Here is a 16329-nt window from a genome sequence, read left to right as displayed (position 1 = left end):
GATAATGAAATACATTTATCTCTATCACCTGAGAGCAGAACATCCCATATTTTGAAGTGAGATATGTAAATCACACAGGCCTTTGGAAAAAAAGAGCCAGTTTTTTCCCCTGAGAGCAAGGTAATTCGATTCAAATATTTTTCACTAAAATCACAGGCATGATGAGAGAGGAATTTACTTACTTTAAATACATTTTAAATCTTAGATTTTAATTTTTTTTCCTGGCAAGGAAAAGAAGAGCATGTATGATCTCTTACTTTGAAAAGCAGATTTAATTTTTGTTTCTCATCAATAAACATTTCATTTGATTTTTTCGTTATGCTGTTACCACATCATCTGCTCAGGTAAATGTTAGGTACTCCAGAAAATTAGGACCTTTCAGAAAGATAAAAATATCTCACCTAACATTTTTATCTCACAGAAAATCAATGCTCATAATAAGGGTTCAGTCTGAATTTTGTTGATCTTCTCATTTCCACTCTCTGTATGGACTAATATTTGCATTTTAATTTGCTTTTTTGGAGAATTTTTTCCTTGAGAATATATTAATATTCTGAACACTAGTGTTATATTTCAGAGTAATATGAATAGCGGAGCTGTCTTCACATGCAGGTGTCTGCAGTTTTTTCTTCTGCTTTTCATGCTTTAATAAGAGAATGAAAACAAAACAAAATGCCATACATTTATATACTTAAGAATTTTCCCCTCTTATTTTGATATATGAAGTGGATTCTTATAAGTAGATACTGAATAAGTCATGCCTCAGTTCCTTTTTATTTGCCTGGCAACCTTGATCTCCTTTACTCTGTTGATGGGCAATATTTATTTTTATTTTTTTTTCTTGTATTGCTTGCAGTGGACTTCACTTTTTGTGTCACTTTCTGACTGTGAAATTAGGGGAACAATGTTGGTGGGACCCATCTAATTATAGTCTATCTATAAGATACAAGTCTACAGTTAGAATAATAATTTAAATTATGCTTGTTATAAATGAAGAGAAACATATCCCATTTAGCCAACCTGGTTTAAAAGTTAGCCCATTGAAAAGTTATTTCCATGTCTACAGCTGTCTCTGTAGACACAGAAATAACTTGTCTGGACAGCTCCCAAATAAGCAGCATTAAAGAATATTACCTATCTAGCAGAAATGCATGTGATTTGTTAGATTTCAGTCTAACCGAGTAATTATCTAGATAGTAATAAGGAAATTTGAAAACTAGAAACTAGAGGGATCAGTTTAGGAGATAGCTATCTTCTACACATCAATAGTTAGGTGAAGTGAATTCCATCCTGTATCAATCAGCTCATGACAGGGGCTCAATACTTAACTTCCTCACTGCCTGATATGACTTCATCGCACTTAGGTTATGAGAAGCATTCCTCAGTGTAAGTTCTTTGAAGATCTCTCACTAGGTTAGAAACACTGTTTTTAAATATATTTATGCTCCATCTTGTCAGATGCATTGATCCTTGCCCAACAATCTTTGTCAGACTCCGTCTGACAAAAAAGTCCCATAAAAAAGCCAAAGTCCAGTTTGAAACAGGACCTGTGCAGAATAAATCCACTGGTTATGTTAGTTCCCTCTTTCCCCTCTCATAGCATTATTGACATATATCACCAGGCCTGCCACTCTTCAGTCCAAAAGCTATGAAGTCATTCTTGATAACACCTCATGTCTTCTCTGACAGTGCAATTGGTACACATCACAGCTAAGCAGCAAGAGACAATGCTTCAAAAGCCAGACAAATCTTGAATCTTCCTGTAACATCATAGGTATGATCTCCCAACAAGCATCTGATCTCCCAAAACACATAAGACAGGTTGGTGTCTGTTTTGCTTTGATCCTCGAGGAGGGTCCCAGTGAATTCCATCTGGATTTTTCTATTTATGCAGTCACTTGGTTGAGGCTTTTCTGACTCTGATGCCTACTGTGACAGGTATTGCCAGCAACCATCAATTTCTACTGCACTATACAAGTCCTGAAGCATAGAGTTGCAACTAAAAAAGGATCCTTCATGCTCCTAAAAGTCTCAAATTCCAGACAACTCTACTTTGGGAGTCTGTATCCATTGCTATCTTTGGAAAAATTACTTTGTGCATCCCTCCTTCCTTGCACCACAGACTCAGGATCGTGCCCCAGTAGACTCTATGTGAAGACCGTATAAATTTTTTTCTTAGTCCCCTCAGTTGGTGCATAATCCATCCATCTCTTCCAGCTTCCCTTCATGGCAATTCAGCAGTGTGGCCAGGTCACATCCTCCTTGTGTGAGGCTGCTCAGAACCAGGAACTCAGGATCTGCAATAATATATTCCCTCTGGAGCTCTATCTGGGTCAATTCCTCTGACAGATCAAGGTAGATTTTTGCCCAGAGATTATGCTCTGAATAACTTTGACATGACCTTTACATGGCCCCACACAGTCTTGAGCAGAGTCTCTGGACTTCTCTTCACCCCTGTTGAGCTAACTATTGCAAGAATGACAGTGTGCTTTAGCTGCCTTTGCTGTCCTTTGCACTCTTATAAAAAGATTGTGACTGCTGATAGCAGCCCCACTGTGCAAAAAAAAATTGGTTGTCAGACACTATAGCTCTCTGAAATACTTTCCTCCAAGGGAAATTGCTACAACTTCTCCAGTAAGATTGCCACTTCTTGTATTTCAAAATACTTGTGATAGAGAATGGTTCTCCGAGCCATGAGCAATATCCTAAGTTTGAATTAAATATTTTATACAAAGCAAACCCTCAAGTGATATTCCCTAAGAGAGAATAATAATATTGATAATAGCAACAAGATTTATTTTAAAACTCTGTTTCTGGGTGATATAGTTTAGGGGTTAAATTGGTAGTGCTAGGTTGATAGTTGGACTTGATAAAGTTAAAGGTCTCTTCCTACCCTGATGACTCTATGATTCTATGAAAACAAAATGTATCATATTTTGAAACTTCTCTGACATCTTAGTATCATGTTTTTGAGATGCTCTTAGCAAAAATTCAATTTTTGATTGAATGTATTTTTGATGTGAATGTAAGATTTTGTGTACATAAAAATGAAAAAAAAACCCCAGAACTTACATTTGCTTGCAGTTTCTTAATGGTACATAAATTAGTGGCTGAAGTGATTGAGGAATTTTAGTCATATTTATTATGTTCTTTATGACGTTTGGGTCTCTGTATTTTATTTATCTTTTTCTGTGTCACTTTTTATTGCCGTTGAGCTAAAATGATTTTTGCCCTGATTACTTCAATGAAACAGATGCTTTCATTTTCTGCATGTTTTTGAAAAGATTTTTTCAGTTTTAGATATTATAATTGCCATAAGTTATTAGGCAAGATATTACCCTCTAAAACTGTTATCCACTCAGAATAAAATAAAACCATTTGATTCTGTCTGTTCAGTAATATTGCACCCAAAGCCCTAAAGGGTGTAAAGAAATGTGACAAAGCAAATGTCAAGTGGTGGTGATGAGGATGATCTATGGACTTGGGAAATATTTAGAATACCCATTCATTCTTCATGGAAGAAGAAAAAATATTGATAAACTAGCAAGTCACAGTTTACACTTCATTTTTCCCAGCTGTAAGGTGTTTCAACAAAATTGTGTTTTCTCACATGGTACAAATGGTAGTAATTTCCTTGTAAAAAAAATAAAATCACACTAAATTACATCACCAAATTTTTGCTTGTCTTACTAGCACTTAAAAAATATTCTTTTCTGAGAAGTTAATGAATATGCATTGTAATGAGTATTAGAAAAAGTCCAAAATAGACTATGAAGCAATCCAATACTTAAAGAACAACATAGCTTCAACACATAATAAATTATCTCAATTATTACTAAAAATAAATTGTGTGACTTTTGAAAAATCTCTTGGTATAATATTTTTCCCTGTTGTTTTGAATTTGTAGTTCCATTTTGTTAACAGACCACATGGTAACTTACATAGAAAATTCATGGACCTATAAAGAGAAAAGACAGAAAATATTTATTATGAAAATTTGTTCAGTCAAACCCCAGAAGCTGTCACATCTCATGCTGGAGCTTTTTCATTTACTAAAATCTACCAAAGAAATCAAAAGAAATTCCTGGCTATGTTTTCCTGTAGGATGTACAAGGATGAATTTCAACTATTCCCATTAAGGGAAAAAGGAATAGCAGCTGAATGTTACAACACACTAATACAAGGTGGAAATGATCTTTTATTCTTTGTTATCACTAAAAGCGGTAACAATGCCAAAGAAAAGCACATTTCAAAAGCAGGTTACTTGTTTTTGGAGAGAAAAGCTATGCACCTGCTATTCCTGCTTCACAAACGAAATAGATTTTAGTAAATCAGAAGATGGCACAGTTTCATGCTGTAGACTGCACCATAAATAGACCAATATTGTTAAAAACACACAAAGAACAGCGTAATAAACAATTTCCTACAAATGTAGGCTCCAAAGCTCCAGTCCATGAGAATATTTAGAGTATTACACCCCACTGAAAAAATATCTGTATAGGATTCTCTACTATCTTTTAGACTGCTTCATATTTCATGAGTGATAACAAGTAGATTGAAAGCTGATCTCAAAATCCAAGGACTCTCCTGCTAATTTTCTTTCCCCTAGTTGTATAATTGTTTAGGGTCCTTTATGTAGGAGATATACAGATAGGGACGGAGGGGAAATGTGGTATTGTGTTCAATGCAGCAGCAGCTAATATATTTTTTTAAAAAATTAAATTATCTTTAGATAATAGCAGAATTCTGAAGCAATTCAGTAGATAAAAAAATATTGGCAATTTTAAGTGAGTGAGGCCAGAGTCAGAATGTTCTTTTTCCAATTACTCCACAAACCAAAGCAAAAAGAAGTAAACACTTTAGAATATCAGGTTATTTCTTAAGGATGAACAGAAGCAAAGAACTGCACTAGCCATAGGAAACATTAAACAAGCATCCATCAACACATCTCCAATTGTTTATGAATGTTCAGAAATGCGGATGGAATGGATTTAGTAACAGATAAGAGTAGCGTTTTCTCCCCAAGGAGAATTCTCCCCAAGGACCACCTCTCCTCTCAAAAAAGTAGAAAGATTAGAATTGTAAGCAATGAATCACTCATTATTTAATGTTTTCAAACTATGTACACAGCAGCAGAAAAGGTATTTGCAATGCTAAGCAAGATCTCTGTGTTGTGATCCACTTCGATTAACATGCTGAAACAAGTATTATCACTCAACTCTGCATCAAAAATGTGTATTTGAAATTGATATCTTTCATAGGACATTACATTTCTGTGAAAATCATTGTAGAGACTGACACTAATTTGAGTCCTTTTCTATTCAAATAATTATTCTCTTAAAAACATGGGTGGAAAATAAGGTAGACTTGTGAACTTTCCACAGTTTCTTGATGATCCAGAACATGCAGTCAAATGGTGACATCAGATTTAGTTCCACTTCAGGAACTTTGAATCCACAGTCCCAAAAAGAACAAGAACTATTAGCCCAATACCCATTCTAAACAAACTTTTCTCTATAGTCTGCACTTTGATATTTATAAAAATTTGTAAGTAAATGAAGTTTTATCTCCACTTTTTTAATGTGAACTATTAATACAGAATTATTGTTCTTGGTCTAATGTTTTTTGGATACTATTGTAGATAATTAATTTTTTACACTCTTCAGACTCTTTCAAGCTCTTAAAGTTTCCATTACTATTTCTGGCTAGAATTGAAAACTGGCCTTGCTTGGCTTCAACATAGGGCACTAATATGCCTTAGTAATCTGTAAAATGTTTTTTGTATTGACACTGTGAATTTCAAGTTTTCAACATATTTCTCTTACATATTAAGAATGAAAAAAGCAATTTTTTTTTTTTTTAACCTTAGGAAAATGAAGGAATATTCTATCAAAATTACCTACAATAGAACTTCAAGAAAATGGTAATTTTCTGATGGACTGAAGAAAACAATTTTTTCATGTAAAATCCAAAACAAAACAAGTCTGGAAAAATCCTGGGGAAAAAAGTAACGCTGGAGAATATGTCTCTCTCTGTGTATTTTGATTTTGGCTGGGGTAGAGTTAACTTTCTTTACATTAGCTGGTATGCAGCTGTGTTTTGCATTTGTTATGAAAATGTTGTTGATAACAGTGTTATGGGATTATTTTCATTACTGTTGAGCAGAACTTACACAGCCCCAAGGTCTTTTCTGTTCCTTATCCCACCCCACCAGTGAGGCTGCACAAGAAGTTATGAGGGAAAACAGCTGGGGCAGCTGACCCAACTTACCCAAGGAATATTCCAGATCATATGATGTCATGCTCAGAATATAAATTTGGGGAAAGAAGAAGGAATGTGGCAGGAGGGGGGACATTTGGAAGGATGGCGTTTGTCTGCCCAAATCACTGTTATATGTGATGGATCCCTGCTTTCCTGGACATGTGTGAACACTGACCTGCTTATGGGAATTAGTGCATTAATTCCTTATTTTCCTTGCAAGTCCAGCTTTTCTTTTACCTTTAAAACTATTCTTATCTCAACCCACAAGTTTTCTCATTTTTACTCTTATTATTCTCTTCTCCATCCCACTGCAGGAATTGAGAGAGTTGTTCTGTGGTGTCACGTTACTGGCTAGGATTAAACCATGACATTGTGAGAAACAAAAGAAATAAAAACTGTGAAGCTTACAGAAGGCAGAAAAACTAGAGAACGTCAAAAACCTTGTAAGTCAAACTCGACTGGATAATATAGTTTCCAAAAAGGCTGCCTCTATTACTCTTTCATTTCAGTTTTCCCACAGTGTAGCAATAACCATCATTCAAGTGCCAAACATAATGTGCCTACTGAAATTATAATGTGGGAATTATACACAATAGGGATTCACAGCCTATTCTATTATGATGTTATACTGCTTCTCTGAACATAAAAGACATTAAATTCTGTTGTAGAGAGAATATATCCACCCAAAATTCCTTAGAGAAATTTGCACATTAAGAAAGTCATCATTCTAGGAAGAAACTCTTTGAAGTGAGGAGGTGACAACTGTTGTAGGCCCAAATTTTCCTGGAAAGAAACAGTATCACCAAAATTCTGGGAAAAATGCAATGCTCCATGCTGCTGTATTAAGCACTACAACTTAGATCACCTTAATGCTCTTTAATTTATATCTGCTCTATCAAATGTCAGGTGTTCGGTAATTTACTCATTCCTCCTAAATCTTGAATTACTATGCCAAATGAATTCAGCGTATTTATACAGAAGTTATATTTAAATAATCACATCATACATTATAATTTGCTTATGAAAATAATGGGCTATCCCTGATCTATGCCAAAAGACAGAGGAATAGAAAAAAGGCTAAATTTTTTATTTCTTGTGTTACAGACTATGAATACTATATTTGGTTCTACTCAATTCTTCTCTAAACAATAGCCCCCACAATTCTCCAAACAATTACTATCCCCATGAAAAAGAAGATAAGAAATATTTGACTTTGCTTTGGTGGCAGTAAAGGAATTATTGCTTAGGCACCATGGCAGACATAATGATAGTGACATAGTGCATCTGGTTGCAGGTCAGCCGAGTTTGGACTTGCTTTCCAAAACAGCAACCAGACTCAAGCAAACTCAAAAGCCAGGCCTTCTGGTCAGTCTTACAGTGTTAGGGGCTGAGGATGATGTAGAGAAAGCAATTTATTTTCCAAATGTATGAGGTTCTGTGCTTATTTCCTCTGCACCTTTCAAACTAGGAATAATTAAAAATTCAAACCCAAAACCATGTAAGTATTATGTTTACTTATTCTGGAATACACATATTCCCCCCTTATTTTGTACAATATACTATGAAAATCTCATCATGATCATTACATAAACCTTACAAACTGTAGATTTCATTCCTTACTTATTTGGATCAAGAAATAATTTTTACATTTGTTTTTTTAATATACAATTTGTAAGTTTTGCATTAGTGTTTATCGGCTAAATCTGGAAGAAGAGAGAGAATTTTTATTTTATATATTCCTACTTAAAACTCAAGATTTAATCTTTTTATGAATATTTGCAGCCATTTGTACTATAAATGTCAACATTACATTTTATGGCTATTGAAAAAAACAAAAAGAGAACACATAAAAATATATTCCTATATACTGATAGACTTGTCTCATTTAATAACACTAACTATTAAAGGACATACATATTCCTACAAGAACATAAAAATTCTGTAGCTATACCTAATGAAAAAGACATGCTTTATTATATATATGCTATTCTTATGGTGTTTGTGCACATAGAGATATGTGCATATTATATGCAAATAATGTATACTAATCTGTTGTGTATACACATATTTAAGGACAGATAGCATTTACACAGTACACTTTTTCTTGTTTGTCTGATAACTTTATCATGTTTAAAGGCATATTCTAAACATCCACTTTTAAAAACCTCTTAGTAGACAGCATAACTTTAAATTCAGACAGCATCAATCTTCTCTTGAAATGAAACATAGGAATTAGTCAATTATTTTGATTTTCCGTGGTTCCTTAATACTAGATAAAATTCCTAATAGGGGTTATTCTTATTTACTGGAAATTATTCAAATTAAAGGTTCTTTAATTTCTAAAAGGAATGTCCCCTAGGAAATGGACATAATCAAGGTAAGGAGCAAAGCACAATATTAGAGGTATTTTCAGAGGTATCATCCTAATTATTTGTAATTATGGGAACAGGCAGTTATTCAGATGAAACACATAGAAAGTACACATACCCTAAGAACTTTCTGTTATTTATGTAAATCTTGAATTAAATATATAATGTACAGATTGGAAAGTATAATTTTAATTTCTATTTAGATAGGGAAAATGTCATATCTCATATATCACCTGAAAAAAGACATTTAACAAAGTAAAATGAGTAGGAAGAGTGTGCTTCAATGATGCCAGAAATTATAGAGAAAGCATCTGCCACTATAATTTCCAAAGTTGGAACTGGATGGGATAACCTTCAAATCCTTCCTTCATTTTCTTGTTTTATACTCTTTCTGTTAGATGCACTGCATGAGGCATGTAGGCCACAGATTTTGCCACCTTTTCCAAGAGGTGTTTGGGGACGTTAGAACAAATGCTCCTAATGGAAATTTAAATGCTGTATTTATCTTTTCTGTACTGTTATATGTATTTCTGAAAGAAGAAAATTTAATTTAATTAATTTTTAACAGGGAATTGATATTGATACTGTTGTGTTACAAGATGCAAACAGGTTAAGAATATATGTCTGCATGGGATATTTTGATTATTGCAGTGAAATTTACGGCAACAAAACAAGGGATAATCTGCTCTGCAGGATGCTTAAACTGCATCTATGATAAAAGAAAATCTCTTAATTTTCTTTATATTCCTTACCATATTTTATTTTCCATTCCTCATCTATTTTCAAGACTGTCAGAATTTGTGTTTGTACTTTCCTTGTGGGTTTTTTTGGGCCAACTTCTAATTTCCATATGTGCTTATGATTCACTTGCAAAAACATCAAAGAAAGGAAGATTATAAATGTATCATTGCACAATGTTGGAAGTAGAATAGAGTTTTTATACCTGACTAGTATATAGGGGGAAAAATCTGCCTTTTGTTATCATAGCTATCTATCTACAAGTGCGTGTGTGTGTGTATATTCTTCTATCAACCAATTAAAAAAAAATTAAACCAAAAAATTCTATGAAACCTCAAGACAAGCACATATATAATACATATAGTTATATATTATATACACATGTTTAATTAAATGAAAACTAATGCTTAATTAATGTTCAGTGAAACCATTCACTGTACGATTCACCAGATTATCCATTTGACAACCTATTTTACAGACCTCCAGGACATACTTAAAAATGTTTTTATACATGCAATTTTCAAGACTCAAGATATTCCATTAATACTGAGTTTTGTAATGACATCATTTGTTGAGAAATTTTTGTCCACAGTACATTACTTTTGTTTTTTGCACCTGACCATTATGAAAATTACAACTTCCATATTTCTAAAGCTAGTGAAACTAGTGCAATTACCAGTTTTGTTGTTTCCTGCATTTCCTTTTTTTGCATTCAATCATTGACTGAAGTGTAACCTGCTCACCCAGAGGGTGGCTGGGTAGTGGAACAAGCTTCCCAGGGTATAGGTCCCAGTACCTAACCTGACAGAGTTTAAGAAGAGTTTGGACAAACCCTCAATGACATGATGTGAACTCTTTGGGGTGTCCTGGGAAAGACGAGGAGCTGGACTCAGTGGTCCTTGTTAATTCCTTCCAACTCAGAATATCCTATGATTCTAAGATTTTGAGAATGTTTCAACTACTTCTAAACCCAAAGGGAATCTGCTTTAGAATGCCCTCTTATGCATCCTGTAAAGACAATTCCCAACATTTGATTAAAGTGCAAAGGTTTGTGCAAGGGACAGTCTTCTTATTCAGAAATAGCCACATCAAGCTAGCTGAAATTGTTAAAAGAGAAAAACTCCAAATATTATACTTTCAGAAAACTATTTGCTAAATTGATAAATTGATAGAATAATTCATATTTCTATTGTTGAGCAATGTGCAATAGAATAGCATTTTCAGTGGGGAGATAAAACTCTTTTCCTAATAAAAGAAGACACCTTTTTAAGAAAGTATATTGCCTCCTACAAATACATTCTTATATTTTATTGGATATATATTATTTATTTGTGGATGACATTATTAGCCATTCATTACCACATATTACACCCTTCAAAAGTCAGAGATTTTGAGTATTTGAATATTTCTCCTTTCATCTTTAATTTTATCATTCATCCTTAGACTTATACCAAAATATTCTTGACATTATAACTAATATATCATTCTGTTGTACAATAAAACTGGAAAAAATATAATTTATGCAAAAAGACAGTGATAAAATATGGCAATATGAAAACTGAATCAATATTGATATTCTTCATTTTACTTAGCTATGTATTTCATCTAGTGGGACCAGGATTCTAATATTCATAAGTTCTCAAAGTTTGATAGCAGGACATCAAAAATGAAATGAGGGTGCTGGTTTTGTGAAGATGAGCTTTCTACAGAAAATTTGCGGGCTTTGTTTGTCTGTTTCGTATCTCATGGTTGTTTATCTGGTTTCATAGATTATATGAACTATGCCAAAATGGCCTTATTGCATTTTTACATTTTTCCTGAAGGATATGAAGTTTTCTAGTGTGAATAGTAGAAAACTCAGTAGTGTTAGAGAGAGTTCACCTGGATCTTCAGCTATTATGCATAGAGATTTACTTAAACTTCAGCTTTGTGGCCTTATCATACAGCCTTTTGTCATACAATCAAGTCTTCAGTCTCTTTGGCTCCTTATCAGGCAGCTCAGAGCAGTGATATAACTACTGAAGGGTCAGCTGTACAGTGAAGCTTTCAAAAGGAAGCCCAGAAATTAAGTGCTCTGTCTGGAAAAATGGACTGTGAAAGCATTCAAGAAACTGATGGATTGAAACTGCTTTGAAAAAAATATTGCTAAACACAAAGTATTTGTATTTCAGGGCGTAAATGCCTAGAGCAGTAGAACATCCTTAATGACACAGTTATTTTAAACACTCTATAAATATTCAATAAAGTATAAAAATTTAATGTACTAAGGCAGATAAGGTAATAGGTGTATGTAATTTTAGATAGATTTCCCTGTTTATGTAGAGCCTCTACTAATTAAGTGCTTTTTTAAATACATTTTTTTCTGTTTCTGTTTAGATACCCACAAGGATGATCAAGTTTAACTCTTAAATGAATGGCCCATATGGGGATTGGACCCGCAACTTTGGTGTTATTAGCAATGTGCTCTGACCAACTGGGTTAATCTCAGGGCCATTATGTGTAGTTACTGAAAAATGTCTGTCAACTTTTGAGGCTTTACTGCATTTTTAAAAGCTTTTGAATGTAGACTAGGAGGATTCTGTATAGTGCATTTTCTTCTATATCTTATATTGGTTTTTTTAAACTCAACATTGCTCAAATTTTCTCATTTCTTCAAGACATCCTTTTGTTTATAAATATGCTAATGATTTTTTAAAAAAATATATAAATAATGTCCTAAAAGAACTTAGAGTACTTGGAGAAATAATGAGAGAAAATAAAAATTATATTATGTAATATTAATGTACTATATTGTTTTTTTAAAGTCAATTGCTTTCTCTGCCTAGCAGAAGATGCATATCTAATGAATATTCTCAACCAACTTTGTGATCCTCACATCTACAAAACTGCACCTGTGTAAAACATCTGGACACATTCTCACTTGAAACAAAACTACCTAGCCTCAAGCCATAATCTTCTGACACTCCTTGGGAGTTTTTGAGGGTGTCACCTAATGAAGGTCCTCCCATGTTTGATAGTTCAGACTGTGGTTTACGTAGAGTTAGTAATTACTATGCATTGCTAATGACTGATGACAGAATAGACCTTGAGTACATGATGCTATCAGTCAGCAAATGTTAATCTTAACATGGCCCCAATCACTGTATTCCTAAATAGAATTTTCAAAATCCCTCCTGCTTTGCTAATTCATTAGGACTCCTGCTACCTTGAAATTAAATAGCATACATTTTGCAATAAATTCCTGTCCTATATGGTGAGTGCTCAACTAATGAATATCATGTTAAAAAAACAAAAACAAAAACAGAAAAAAAACCCCAAAACACCAAACCCCAAAACCCTAGATTATTCATTCCTAGCATAACATTTTCTCGAATAACTAATAAGCCTATTTAAAAGACAAAACAAAACAAAACAAAAAACACAACAAAACCTTAACAATGTGTCAGTACAGTAAAAATTTTAATTAGATTATCTATTTGATCTACTTACAGTTTTTCAAGGCTCTTCCATTTTCTGCTGAATTCTTTCCTGGATTTCAGACAGAAAATGGAAATATACAGCTTCACTGGTCTTGCAAAACACTGTTCCTTCACACTGCACTTTCCATATGATCATGGTTAGTCTGTATTTTGATTCTTGTATTTTATGAACATGTATTTTTAAATCTCAATTACTTTCAGCAAATACAATTACTCTTACGTTGTAAAATGCAATGAGATAATATAAATTAATAAAACATAAAAAAATGCTAGGTTTTGAGAAATTCTTCCAAGTTTAGAATTCCTGCTATTTCAATGAAAACAGAGCCACAGGCAGAAGGAAGAGTATTATGATGTTCTAAATTAAAAAAAAAAAAAAGATGGATTGTGAACCATTTATTTTAACCACCATAAAAAGTTAAAAACAAGTATCATTTAGAATCAATGTTAAGCTATTTTTTTCTTAATATATTTTTTAAAGTTTAAAAGTTAGGAGAGTATTCAGAAAGCTTTACAGAAAATAAAAAATTCAGTTACTTCAGACCAGTCACAGCTGTGAAAAACTTGAAATATTTAAGGCAGCAATTAAAATGAGTAAAAGTTTTTTTTTTAACTTTAAAATATGTATTAGAAGAATAGGACAAATAATTATAAAAATAAATCAGAAATTAACTGTATGAGCAAGATATATGAGTGTATTTTTTCCTACCTGCCTCAAATCTCAACAAAAACTAAACTAAAGTTAAATTAAAGTTGGAAGTGTTAAATAGCTAAGAAAATAATATCCTATGTACTGTATAATTAACTATAAAATGATTTTCTACAGGAAGGAAACAAATAAGTAGACTCAAAACAGGACTTAATATTAGGAGTTCTATAAAAAAGGTATGAGCTTGAGTTTAACTTTGATGGGGTTTAGCTTAACATTTTCCTCCATGCAGTTTAAGAAATCAATAATTTGGACATACTCCAACCAGAGATCACAAAAGAAGCACAAACATAGGCAACATTTGGTAATGATTTTAAACTTTAAAGATCATAATTTTCTTCTGACAAACATTACTGAAAATTTGCTCACAAGAATATTCACAATTTTAATTAATATTTTAAAAAGTGAAGTTATTAAATTCCACACCTCAAAGATTAAAAAATTATATTCAAACTGGCAATCATGATGAGATGATACAGGACTTAGATTATCCCATGTCTTTTCACTGTAATTTTCTTCTTTTTATCTGAAACTTTTGTTTTTTGGCTTCTCTTATAGGCAGAGTATTGACTATGTGGGTTCTACTTCTGGCCCAGTATTGCAGCTAATACATACTAATACATACACACACACACACACACACACACATATATATATATACATAAATAATTCTGTCACAATGTAACTCTGAAAGTAAATGACCAAACTATATTCTCTAACTCAGAATATTATGGCTACTTTTATGACTTCTCTTTCTTCCCTTTATGCCAGAGTGCTGGAAGACATGCAGAAGCTGTAGACTGCTCTTCTGATTCTACAGATTTTATGGATGAAATAAATTGTAAATAAAGGCTTTTTTGTCCCTTACAATGCAAGAATTTTTTTTCGAGTTCTTACCATGAGAAAGCACCTAAGACACTGTCTTTTCTTTTAATTATAGAGTTTTCAGTTTTTACTGGGTCCCAATCTTCGGTGTATCAAAGCCATTGGCTTTATCAGGTGCAGAACTGTGGAGGAGATATCAGTTACTCTTGAAACTCTTCCCACCTTTCCACTAGTAGTGACTTCACAGCATGCTCTCTTGGCAAAAAAACAGTAGTGTTAGAGCACTGTGTTCTCAACAATCTAGCCAGCTAAAGAAGCTACCTCTAAAAGTTTTGACTTTTATTCTGCAAATTGAAAATAATAAACCAGTGATATCAAAGACTGCAATTACAAGTGCTTATCCTGAAATGTCTCGTAAAAAGTTTCCAGTACTACTACTTTTACTAAGTAGATTTGTTAAATCCAAGTTGTCTTTTATGCCTATTTTCTACCTCCATCTCTGTCTTGATTTTTTATTTTGTTTTCTCTTTTCAACTCTTGTTCCAGTTATTGCTCTCCTACTGTCTTCTTTTTTAATTTAAGTATACGTTCATATGCAAAATATAACTTCTTTTTCCAAACCACTTGATACATCTCCTCATTCTATTAAAGGAAGAGCATACGTGATACCACCTGAAGTTTTCTTGATTGCTATGGGAGCTGAGAATAGAATGCAGGCTGGTGGTCTGCTTTCTGCTTGCAATTCTTTTTAAGAAAGCTGACAATATCCATAGGAGATGAAACAGGTGTTACATAGAACATGAATTGATAATAAAGAGCTACCTATGATTTAAACTACAAATACAATATCAGCCTGAGATTCAGCTATCATTCAAGATGCTTTGTATTAGATTTTGTCTTCTTAGGATTACTCTTGACACTGTTTTGCACTCTCTCCATAGATACACATACACTGTCCTATGTTATTCTAAATAAAAGGCATGAAAAATAAAGTAACATAATGAGATTTCAAAAATGTTGGTTCTTTGGCTCTCAGTTTTGTGTAAACCTTCGACTACTTTATCAGACAGTTATGTTAGTAGAAACACAATGCTGCAAACAATTTACATCACCAGATTAAGACACGAATTTGCTACCAGCGAAATCCATGCCAAACTATGGGCTACACAATATAATTTGCCAGTAACTTTGTCAAGTGATGCATGGAAAAAATAACTCTGTCATCTATTACATTATAGCACAAAAACTGGTTATTAAATTCAGTCATGCCTACAACTCAACATCAAATAAAAAAGCAATAGGTTTTCACACCTATACACAAACCTATAACTAGTTATTTAATCACAACAAAGACTGCAGAATGAACTCACACATTGCCCTTATGAGGTGCAGCAGAGATTCAGGGTTGAGATGAAATAGGTCACTCACTATATAAGATTTTTCCCTATTCTACCCTGCCTGCTCTTCCTTCTGTCCATGGTGCACCAGGATATGCAGAAAGAAATTAAATTTTCTGTAAGGATCGGTGCTGCTTTTCACTTTGGCACATAATTTTTTTTTTGCATAAGGATGAAACAAAATGAAGACTAGATAAGGTTAAAGTCCTTCAACATACAACATATTAAAAAATATTTCTTTTTTTAGCACTGATACAAATCTGACATTGTCAGTATTTATAGGTGTGGATATTACAGTGCTACATATACTTCTGTCACACATATCTGAAATTATATTTCGTTTGAAAACTGAGAAGTATATAGTATTTTCTTAAAATCTCAGAAGTGTTTCTTTGGGCTAAACTTTTTAAGTCCCTTCTTGAAACACACACATAATTTATGAAATTACATTTTTGTAACTCATAGATACCTCGCTATTAGCAAAGTTATTTTAGAAAAAATATGTAGTGGTATTATCTATTATTGAGTCTAATCAATAATAAATGAGAAAC

The sequence above is a fragment of the Taeniopygia guttata genome, chromosome 1 (assembly GCF_048771995.1).
Source record: "Taeniopygia guttata chromosome 1, bTaeGut7.mat, whole genome shotgun sequence".
NCBI lineage: Eukaryota > Metazoa > Chordata > Aves > Passeriformes > Estrildidae > Taeniopygia > Taeniopygia guttata.
The sequence above is the reverse complement of the archived record's forward strand: the minus strand, read 5'-3'. Positions refer to the sequence as shown.